Below are 12,307 nucleotides of genomic sequence, written 5' to 3'. Positions count from 1 at the left end.
AAATATTGAAAAAATTTCACATGCAATATATTTGACCAACTAATATCAACTTCATAGACAAAAAGTTAACCTTCCTTCTTCCACTGAAGTTTTTTAGGCAACTGGGGTTAAGTGACTTGCCCAGGGTCACACAGCTACTAAGTGTCAACTGTTTGGTCTATGGCCAGATTTGAACTCAGGTCCTCCTGACTTCAGGGCCGGTGCTCTATCCACTGTACCACCTAGCTGCCTCTTCCACTGCAGTTTTGACATGGTTTAATGTTTCTCAATTCAAGATATGACATAAGGATAGTGGATTTTTTCACCCCTTATTAGGGTTATTTAATTTTCCTTGATCAACCATCACCTAGATTTGCTTCTAGTCACAAGCAGTTTGCTTGAGAGGCAGGAGAAATAATTTAGGTGCCTTAGGCAAGGTTAAAAAAAAAGTCTATCCCCTGGGACTTCAAGATATTCTTATAACACATGAGACTTGACTTACCACAAAATAAATACTTACAGGCCATGGGCAATGAAATTTGCCAGTCTGTAACTTTATAAAGACTTATCTTAAAAAGATATATTAATAAGCATCTCCTGTATAAGGCTTTTCCTGGTCTCTTTGCCCCACTAGAAGCTAGTGCCTCTTGAAGATTTCTATGAATTCACTTTGTATGTATCTTATAATTACTCATACGTGTACATATTTCTTCAAAAGAATGTGAGCTTCCTGAGGGCAGAGACTCTCATTTCACTTGCCTGGAACAAAGTGGGCAAAATTACATGTTGATTGGTCAATCGATTGCACCTTCTTGTAAGTTGTGCCCCAGATATCTCATCTTGTTAGCTCCTAGTTCAAGCTCTGATTATGACCATTGATTTTTTTCCTCCTAGAAGCCACTGTGGAAATGACCAACGAAGGGCTTTGGGCAATGTTGTATTGCTTCTACTGCCCCCTAGCGACATAGTAAATGATTGCAGCTACTGCTCTCGGAACCTTTCAGCTGCAGGTTCTCACTTGTTTCCTAGGGAGAATTCTTGGTCTAGAAGTGTGGATCCCAGTGATCTTGTGATTCAGGCTAAGATGAACAGTCCAAAGGCATTCTTAAAGAGCTCCAGATATCTTACAGTCCCCATTCATTCACAACAACAAAACTCCTGGCCCCCACTAATTAGATGGACTTTCCTTTAAATGAGTCCGATGAAATAAAGACTTGACTTTTCTCATAAATGATCCAGAGGTAACAGTGAGAATTCAGTGATGGATGTCAAAAAACTTTTGGAGGAATATCTCGGGGATATTATTCTCCCCTCCTGATTTGAAGGGGAGGGAAAAATGCCGAGTGGTTTGTCTTCATTTCTAACATTAAGTCCCCACGATTCTTTCTCCCAACTCATTAAAGTTTAACCAGATGCATCCTCTTCCAGCTTTCCTTACAAAAAACATATTTTAGAGACCTGTCAAGTCCTTCATGAGTACTCATGGTAATGGGCCTAATTTTAATTCTTAAAATGCCAAACTGCTTGTAGAAATCCTATAAATGTCAAGGAGAGAGAATTCACATGAAACATGTGTACAAACAGGAGAATGTTTAAGAAAAAGGAAAGGAAGGGTAAAAAAGAAGAAGAAAGAAATCCTTCCTAAAGCTTCCCTGTGTATGAATGCTGGAAATTTCCCATTCAGCCATCGTTAAAGAGAAGAGAAAAAAAAAAGAAAGAGAAAACTACGCACTTATCTTAAAGATTCATGATCCAAGAGCCCAATAGAATCTGCAGTTTCCATAGAGCTGGGCCTTCAATTCCCCCCTTTAATGTAATTAAGCCCCAAGATTTATGAATACAACAGCCCAGAACCTGATGCACGTTCATTTTCAATTATTCCAATGAAAGGGCCCTATCCAGATGTCTCTATTTACAGCATTGAAACAGGCAGGACCAGGGGCCCTGGGGGAGGGACCACAAATTGTCACACTTGTTAATTCTTCACAGAGGACACTCAGCAGAGGTCCTGGCTTTGACCCTGGCACACAAGGCAAGGAGCTGCTGGCGAAAGGGCATCAATGGCAAGAGGGCCCACCCGGTGACCTGCCAGGGTCACTCCCTCAGCTTTGTAGGTATTTGGGGTCATACTGGGGAGCCAGCCAGGGTGGTTTGTTTTTTTTTAAAATTTCTTCTACAGTTCTGAGGGCATTGAAGGAAAGCGACCAGGCAAGCTCTGATGTGGAAAAAACAAAACAAAACAAGTCAACCCACCCAGCATATAGAAGTAAAGGATCAAGTTTCCCTTGGCAACAGTAACTACAGTAGTATGGGTGGCTACAGTGAAAAGCACACAACACAGAATGACCCACATGATCCGGCCGGTCTGGGCGGCTTGGTCTTGCTTTTTCCTTTGAAGGTTTGCATGTGTTTGCGTTTCGATTTTAACATTCTCAGGTCTGGGCTTTATTCCCTTGAGAGATATAGGACATAACATCTCTCTTTTGCCAATTACTTTCCACTATTCTTGATCCTTTAACCAGCAGACTCCCACCTGCCAAGATGGACCACGAGATCTTAAATTGTCCCATTTGATTCTGGCTTTTAGAGATCTTGAAGGTTTCTTTAAGCCAGGAATTCTTAACTTTGTGTGTGTGTGTGTGTGTGTGTGTGTGTGTTTGTTATGGACCCCTCTGGCAATCTGGTGAAGCCTGTGGACGCTTGTCCAGAATAATGTTTTTAAATGTATGAAATACAACAGAAACCAATAAAAGGAAAACATGGTTATCAAAGTAAATAGCTTTTAAAAATTCAGAGATCTCAAGTTAAGGATGCTGCCTTAAGTTCTGCCAAAGATTTTTTTCTTTTGTTTTTTGGAACAGATGAAAGGTTATCTTGCCATAAAGTGGACTTTTGCATTGAAATATCATCTTATTTTATTATATTATTTATGGGTCTCTAAAAAGGTTTATATATGCCTTTTTCTTTAATGTCACATTCATTTTTGGATTCAAATTCTGCTTTCCTTATTCAGTAGCTGTAAGATGCTAAATAATAATATTACTTTAAAGATTACTTAAAAGTGCTTCTGCGGATGGGCAGGGAGTGAGGTGGCAGCACCATGAAGGCCTCGGGCACCCTGAGAGAATATAAGGTAGTTGGATGCTACCAGCTTACTCCCAAGAGTCTAGTGCCGCCCCTTTATTGGATGCGGATCTTTGCTCCTAATCATGTGGTAGCAAAATCCCGATTCTGGCACTTTGTTTCCCAGGTGAAAAAGATGAAGAAGTCTTCTGGAGAAATTGTGTACTGTGGACGGTTTTTGAAAAGTCCCCTCTTAGGGTGAAAAACTTTGGCATCTGGCTGCGTTGTGATTCCAGGAGTGGAACCCACAACATGTACAGGGAGTATAGGGACCTGACCACTGCTGGTGCCCTCACTCAGTGCTACTGAGATATGGGAGCTCATCACCATGCCTGGGCCCACTCCATCCAGATCATGAAAATGGAAGAAATTCCTGCCAGCAAGTGCTGCCAGCCTGCAGTCAAGCAGTTTCATGACTCTAAAATCAAGTTCCCTGTGCCCCACAGAGTTCTGCGTCTCCAGCACAAACCACGCTTTACCACCAAGAGGCCTAACACGTTCTTCTAAGTGCAGAGACAAGGAAGCACCTGTTTTATTTGATCTGCTTAAATAAATTTCTCAATTGGAACCCCCCCACCCAAAATTACTTTAAAGTAAATAAAAATAGGTTCCTAGATTTTATAAGGGAAGATAAATGGTGCAGTAGATAAAGCTCTGGGCCTGGAGACAGGGAGACCTAAGTTCAAATCTGGCCTCAGACACTGATTAGCTGTGTGACCTTGGGCAAGTCATTTAACTCTGTTTGCCTCAGTTTCCTCATCTGTAAGATGAGCTAGAGAAGGAAATGGCAAACCACTCCATATCTTTGCCAAGAAAATCCCAAATGGGGTCATGAAGAGTCTGAAATGACTGAACAAAGAAGGATCGTCAGGGGCCATCTCTTCTACCCACCTAATTTTACAGACGAATAAACTGTGGGCTCAGGAGATTAGGTGACTTGCTCAAGATCATATGAGCATAAACACAGAAGGGACCTTAGAGGTAATCCGGTCCAATGCCTTCACTGTACAGAAGACACCAGGGCCCTGGGAAGTTAAGTGACTTATCCATGATTACACAGCCAGAAGGAGGTAGCTAGGTGGCACAGTGGAGAGAGTGCAGGGTCCGAAGTCCAGAAGACCTGAGTTTAATTCTAGCCTTAGACACTTCCTAGCTGTGTGACCTTGGGCAAGTCACTTAACTCCATTTGCTTCAGTTTTCTCATTTGTAAAATAAACTGGAGAAGGAAATGACAAACCACTCCAGTATCTTTGCCAAAAAGATAGGCTGTAAATATCAAAGGCAGGACTTGATCAAGCCCTCCGACTCCAGAGCCAGAGCTCTTGTCACTGCATGACATATCTCCTGTTGCCTCAGTTCAGCAAAACAAATAAACTCATTGACTGTCCCTGAAAGAATATCCACTGTTCCACAGTCATCATCCTTCCTCATGCCTTCAAAGAAAGGAGGGAAGTACATTTGCCCATTTCTTCTTAAGTTGACGTATTATTTTTGCTTGACATAGTGTCTACCATGGGCCTTGTATTTGTAAGCAGGAAGACCCAATTTGAACCCTGCCTTAGACACTAATTGTCTGTGTGACCTTGAGCAAGTCCTTAGTGACCCTACCAGATACTAAGACCATAAATGGCAGAGGAAGTTCCCACCTGCATTGATAGAGGGAGTTTCCACACCAGGATGCTCCCTACACTGTTCAAATTATAAATCTAGAAGAAAAAGGAGCTTTTATATTTACAAATATTATATTTATAAATATGCTTATTTATATTTATAAAATTAGTTATATTTTATAATTATATATTTGTGTTACATATACTTTAGATTTAGATTTATAAAGAGTTTTAAGGTCTGCAGACCCTCATTTGAGTCTCACAACAGCTCTGTAAAGTAGGATTCTTATTATCTCCCTCTTACAAATGAGGAATTTTGGTGTTGTTCAGTTGTTTCAGTCTTGTCCGACTCTTCACAACCCCATTTGGGGTTTTCTTGGCAAAGATACTGCCGTGGTTTGCCATTTTCTTTTCCAGCTCATTTTACAGATGAGGAAACTGAGGCAAACAGGGTGAAGTGACTTACTCAGGGTCTCACAGTGAGGAAGTGTGAGGCTAGATTTGAACTCAGGAATCGGACACATTCTGTGCACTATGGCGCCACGTAGAAGCGCTTCCTCAAAGGGTTAACACACATCTAGCACAGTATTTTAGACTTGGTCAGACTTTATCCATCCTTTTCTTTCTGGACACTCTCTGACTGCCTCTCTTAATGCAGAACAAGTTAGCTTTTTGGACTGTCATGTTGAACTGTTGATATGCTGAGGATACAGATTCCTTTTGTCATGAGCCACTATTAGATACACTCACCTATCTTGCGCATGCCTTGTTGATTTCTCAAGCCCCTACCAATTTCCCCACCAATTCATCCCCACCAATTTCCATCTTGTTTGGGTTGGTCCAGCAAACCATGAACATTCCTAGCCTGCCAAGATATTTTTTAGATCTTAAAAAAATGTTTTTATTCTGAACTTAAACACCAAAAAAGAAGAGCAGTTCCATACATACAAGTTGAATAAATACTGAGAGAGGATTCTATAGGAAATCATATATTTTCTCCATTGTATGCCACTAGCTTTTTTTTTAATGATAAATTCTACACATAAAGCACCTATATTTGCTAAGTATTGGGGATACAAAAGTGTGTGTGTGGGGAACAGACTAGACAGTCCCTGCCCCCTAGGAGCTTACATTCTATTGTAACTAAATTGATTCATCAGCAACCAGGCTAACTACAAAAGAATGTTCTATCAGGCAGAATATTTCATTCAGATTGGGAAGGGAGGAGAGAAAATTTAAAATTGTCTTGCTTATTTGTGCTTCTCTCTGAACTTTTTTCCTGTGCATTTTCTTTTTTTAAATTTTTATTTTAATTTCCAAATTCTCTCCGTTCAGTGACTTTGTTCAGTTCAGTTGTTTCAGTCATGTCTGACTTTTCATGACCCCATTTGGGGTTTTCTTGACAAAGATACTGGAGTGGTTTGTAATTTTCTTCTCTAACTCATTGTACAGATGAGGAAACTGAGGCAAACAAGGCTAAGTGACTTGCTCAAGATCACACAGCTAGTAAGTGTCTGAAGCCATATCTGAACTCATGAAGATGAGTCTTCCTGATTCCAAGCTCAGTGCTCTCTTCACTGTGCCACTAGCTGCCCTACAAATGAGGAAACTGAAATCTAAAGAGTTTTAGTGGGAGAAACATCATTCTTTAGTGGTTAAATCAGTCAAGAAATGGAGTCAAGAAGAACTGGGCTCCAAACCTTCCTCTGACATTAGCTGTGGGACCATGGGAAGTCATTTCCCTTTTCTGAGCCTCAGTGTCCTCAAAGAGATATGGGGAATTGCTCCAGGTCAAACAATTAGTGTCAGATCTTCCTGGTTCAGATTCCTTCACTCTAGCCCCTACACCATATTGCCTCTCAAAGGAAAATCCCAAACAATAGCAAGGAGCTCAGTGCTACTAATTGGATGCACTGCATATTAAACAGATACATATGTACATAACTTGCATGCAGACAAAACAGTAAAATTAAACCCAACCCTACCCTTCTCTCCAGTCCATCATTTTCTTTCTGCCACTCCCAGGCTCTAGTCATTAACTTGGAGTGAAGAATGAATGAGGTAGCTGCCTTTGTGGAGTGGTAATTGCTTGTTCCATAAATAGATGGTCTAGTGGAAGGGAGTTGTTGGTGGACTTCCTTCTGAAACACTGTTTCTCAAAAGCTCTGCCAGGGTCTTCCTGATTAGTCCCTGGAAATCCACTTTTGGTCCTCTCTTATAAGTCATGACCTCTACCAAGCCCAAGGTGATTTATTCACTGAATTTTAAGGGATTCAAGTAGAAGCAGAATCATCCTAAAATAGAACTTCCACTTGGAAGGATGCCGCTTGGACTCACCTACATTCTTCTGACTTAAGAAATGATTTAATACTTCTCCCTCAAAATCTTGCACCATTCAGGGCTTTATTATAATTATATAAGTCTTCCTGGCTCCAGTAAGCACATTTCAGACATTGATGATAGAGTTCCTGACCATATGTCAACTTTTGAGGAGTCGAGTAATGCTCCATTTCCACATCTCTGCCTCTTCAAATTCCTGGGGCTCAGCTCAAATGTCAGCCCATTGAAACTGACCCGTATTTAGTTTGTATATATTTTCTAACTTACTTACATGCTCTATACACCATAGAATAAAAGTCCCATGGTGGCAGGGATGTCTCATTTCTGTCTTTCTACTTCCACCTAGCCCACAGTAGAATATTTATAAGTGCCTATTGAATGAATGATTCTAGAGGACCAATGATGATGCACGTTACTCATTTCCTGATTTGAGAGGTGATGGATTCCAAATAAAGGATGAAATACCAATTTTTGTACATGGCCAATGTGAGAATGTATTTGGTTTGACTATGTATGTTTCTTTTTTAGTGGTGGAGGTGGGGGGAGATCAAAATGAATAAATGTTTGTTAATTAAACATTTTCAACTTAAAAAAGGAAAAAAAAATGAATGAAGACCTTCCTGATGTAACCAGGATTTGAGGCATACCTGTCTATCTCTTAGTTGGTGGAGAGTGAAGGCTTCCTGAACATGACTGCATGGATGTTTGGGAATTTTAGTCCAAAAGCATGGAATAAATTCTTCTTGTCTAAAGTGGAAGGATCAGGAAATCTTGAGGAAGAGAGGCTTACTGTGGCAGATATGGAGGACAAGTATTGGCACAGCAGCAGTGGGATGGTCATGGGAGAGCGAAACTTTAGCAGGCCTTTTGCAATTCAAATTCAGAAACTAGAGTCTAGATGTGGTAGGCTTGATACTAGCAGCCATAGAACTATGCTTATTAAAAAATCTCCAATGGGCCTGTCTGAAAGAGTGAAGCTTACTGAATAGTTGTCCTGAAAATCCTATGAAGCTTGAATTTCTCTGTCTCCCCACCCCCTGCCTGAAGATGGCAGAGATTGACTTTCAAGTTTTTCCATTTCTTTAAGCTGTCTCTAATTGTTAATTAGATTTCCTTTACAACTATTGCTAGTTACAACTGGAACCGTGGAGGTCTGGAATTTGCCCAGAATTTACGTATCAGAGTACCAGAATCCTGACAACAGAGCCTCCATGGTTTTCCTTGATCCAACACATATTACCAGGATGTGAATTTTGGTTAATATATGATGAAATCTGTAAAGTATGCTCCTTTGATCTTTCAGATGATTTGTACCTGATTCCTGGGTTCACATTGCAATCTTATTTCCTGCTACTGCCTCTTTAAGATGGCTACTTATAAACTTACTATACTGACTAGGAAAAGTGGAGGTAGTCAAGGGGATCAGGACAAGAGATAACACAAGAAGTGAGGGAGGAAAATGAGCTGAGGAAAGAAAGAACAATTTAAAGGCAGTCACCTTCAAATGGATCCCTTGAACAAAAGTTATCTTTCCCTAGAAGTTTTCCCTTTTATTCAAGATCAGTCTGAATGAACAAGATCCCTGGCTTTACAATTCAACTAGGTTTGGAGAATTAGTGAGCTATTAATCACTTATCTATCTCTCTGCTCCACTCAGGTCTTTTCAACTCCCTCTAATGTGTCCCCACCTGCTCTGCCATGACAATATAAGCCTCTTGTGGGAAGGAACTGTCATTTTTTGCTTCTGTTTGCATCTTTAGTGGTTAGCACAGTACTTGGCACAAAGTGAGAGCTTAATAAATGCTTGTTGACTTGACTTATTGATCAATTTTCTAATTTATTTTCAATCAGTTTTAAACATACAAGTCTTCATTGTAATAGTAATGCCATTCTAAGATGTAAAATTCATGACAATTGCTACAAGTATCACATGCCAGGTATAAAATTAGATCTCTTCCTCTAGGAAGTTACCTCATATGACAGATCAGCACACAGGTCAGCATACAGAAGTGCTGAGTTTGGAGTGTACTGTAAACAGAAAGACAGCGAAGGGTAGAACATAATCACAGGCCATGATTTAGCTGTTGTTATGTGGCCTCAAAGCATGGAGAACAACAGTCTAAGAATATAAATATCACAAAGGGCAAAGGGTACATGATAGGCATGAGGCTGACATATACGACCAATGAGGAACCTTAATGAAGAATGGAGGAAAGAATAACATCAAGAAAATGTCTGTGAAAAAGATGGGCTGGTCATATGGGGAGGGTGATTGACATGACACCTACTCTACTGGGATACTTGAAATGATAGAAGAGAGGACAACCTCCAACACTTTGGGAGTCTCCTTTGCGGTAGTCTTATAGGAGGGCCTGGACAGGAGCCACATAGGATTGGCAGGCAGGAATGGTGTGTGACTTGCTGCAATGGAAGGAACCTCCTCCATAGCAGTGAAACACCGCAATGAAATCCATTAGAGCATTTGAGTATTAATGATCCCAATAATAGCTCACATTTATAAAGTGCTTAATTGTAGCATGTGAGCTAACCATCTCTTATTGCTTGCTTGCCCACCAACATCTACGTAAATAGGTTTACATAGTGCAGAAGGAAAGTAAACTCAGAGGAGAAGGTACCAGCAGAAAGAGCTGGTCAGTGTCAGGAGCAGGAATGATGACCTGAGGAAGTGATGTCAGGATGTGGCTCAAGGGCACAGAAATTAAAACTGGAAGAGGTTTCAAATAAAGTTAATCGTAGTGAACTTCATTTCAGTTCAACAGATGACATTAAATGCCTACTGTGCTAGATTGCTGGGAGAGACCCAAAATTTAGCTAAGATGTCGTCATGGAATTTATGTTCTGATATGATGGGAAAAAACATAAACACATAATGGTAATATGCAGTTATCACATGGTAGGTGTAAAAGAGACATGTGCTATAACATATGATAAATGTATGAAACATGCACAATACTACCTTATCTCTGCATAAGAGGCGTATGAAACAAAATGCATGTAAGTTCAAGAGTGAAAGTTATTAATAATCACAATTAGCATTTATATAATGCTTTAAGGTTTGCAAAGTGCTTTACATAAGTTAACTCATTTGATCCTCACAACAGCCCTGTAGGGTAGGTGCTATTATTATCCTCATTTTATAGATGAGGAAACTGAGTCATAAAGAGCTGAAGTGATTTGTCCAGGGTCACACAGTAAGTATCTGAGGCATTGTTTGAACTCAGGGAACTGTAAGCGTCATACTTAATCCACTGGTCCACCTAGCTTCTTGCTTCATAAATATTATTCCCTGGTGATCAGGGAGGGCACAATATTGGAGGTACACTTTCAAGGATTTATAGGAATTCAACAGGCCTGCAGCAATTCCTCTTCAGGGCTTGGAGGTAACCTTGTGTCTTTGAAGGTTATTCCAGTGGAATGCAAGGCTATCAGTTCCTAGCTGCTGGAACATGACCAGAACTGTTTTACAAATAGATCAGATAAAACAAAATAGAAAACAGTCGATTTAAGAGACCACTAGCCTCTCCTTTTATGTATAAAGAGACAGAGCCTCCAAAGAGAAATGAATTGCTTATGGTCATACAACTAGTAAGGGACAGGTCCACGTTAGACTAACTTGGGTGTTTGGATTCCTAATTCAGCACGATTTTCAGAATAGAACAGAAATATCTTCTCACCCCAACCTTCACCCCTAGTCGACCAGCTCAGATGACAATAACTTGCTTGGATTTCCACCTCTTTTAAATCCATTTCAGGGTTGAGAATGGTGGCATGTATCAATATTTTTTCCTGAGTATCCTAAAGCTTTTGACAACAGATCAATTATGAAGAACCAGGGTCATCAATGGCTTCTACCCCAAATCACTGCATGTTTAGATTCAGTAAGTTACTAAAAGTATTAAAGACCACACAGAATCATTAGCAGTAAGTAGATCCGATTCATCTGAATGTTTCTTCCTCCCTCCCCCACATCCCCAATCTGGAAGAGGATCCACATTTCAGATTCGCACCGTTCCAGGGGGCAAGATGAGGTGTCAGAAATGCACATCTGTCTGCTTTAGATGACAATGCATGCTAAGTTGATTTGCCAGTTATTTATGGGTATCGAAGTGATATTCCTATTGTTACTTAAAAGCCACAGTGGACTCCCCTTGTTTCCTGCCTTCCCCCTTGCCGGGCGTAAATCTCACTTCTGCCCATCCTATTGTTCATGGGCAAAGCTGCCATATTGTGTTGATTGCTATTACATTGAAGCTGAAAGGGAGGGACAGAAATGCGGCAGCACATCTAACCAGCAGGGAGATCCTCTATCCATTCTTGTGCTCTTGGGGCAGGGTCAGAAAGTCATAGCAGGCATCTGACCCCCGATAACCTCTCCAAGGCCTGCAGTGGGCAGTTTTGGGGGAAGAACTTAATTAAATACAATTGAATTTCCCTGCTAACATTTCTCTTCTGAAAGAGCTCCTTTTAGCTGGCTTGCTGTTTGCTGGTGAGGAGCAAACAAAGGTTCCCCCTTTTGTCCCAGCAAAGAAAAGTGAGCATACTTTTTCATAAAAGGGGCTGTGATTTTCTTTTTTTGTTTCTCTGGCGCTGGCTTGATAATTCAACCAGAGGATTTTTTTTTTCTGAAAAGGTAACCACAGTGAAGAAAGATGAGCACAGCCAAGCGAAACCAACCCACTCTCATCTAGGAGAAAAACTGACCTTGCCCATCATCTTAAAGAGATTTAGATCTAATTCTCTTGGAAGGTTATCACCCATGGAATGTCTGCGTGGTTGACATGGGTGCCATTGGTCAACTAACACAGAACTTGATGGTGTCCTGAATTCTTCAGGGGCCATTTGAGAGGAAGCAGATGCAGAGATATACTTTGGCAGGCTTAGCTGTGAAACTTCTAATAAGCAGCCAATGGCCAAAGGAAAGACTGGAATCACAGATTCAGAAGTGGAGGTAAGAAGGAGCCCAGGGATCATCTTGTCTGACACCCTCATTTAAGATGAGGAAACCAAGCCTCAGGCTATTTACATGACTTGCTCAAGGTCACTCAGGTATTACTACAAAAGATGTCAATAAGATCCCATATGGTCAAACAGGAACCTTGACTCTTTGGTGTCAACTTCAGAGGCCATGCATGTTGCCCGTTATAAGCCCTCCCCAGCTTCTTAGGAACTGACTGCTCTTCTTGCCACATATGACTTAATAGATGGTTGTGAATGAGCAGGCACGCCTGTGCATC

The 12,307-nt window shown here is 40.8% G+C and overlaps 1 pseudogene; it reads left to right on the top strand.

Annotated features, from left to right (window-relative positions):
- The first annotated feature begins 3,079 nt into the window (after positions 1-3,079).
- On the top strand, positions 3,080-3,609 carry LOC110205580 (large ribosomal subunit protein eL20 pseudogene; annotated as a pseudogene).
- Positions 3,610-12,307: the final 8,698 nt, after the last annotated feature.

Source organism: Phascolarctos cinereus, unplaced genomic scaffold (assembly GCF_003287225.1).
Source record: "Phascolarctos cinereus isolate Bilbo 61053 unplaced genomic scaffold, phaCin_HiC Scaffold_1;HRSCAF=81, whole genome shotgun sequence".
In the NCBI taxonomy this organism is placed as follows: Eukaryota; Metazoa; Chordata; class Mammalia; order Diprotodontia; family Phascolarctidae; genus Phascolarctos; species Phascolarctos cinereus.
This window is presented reverse-complemented; position numbering and strand designations above follow the sequence as displayed.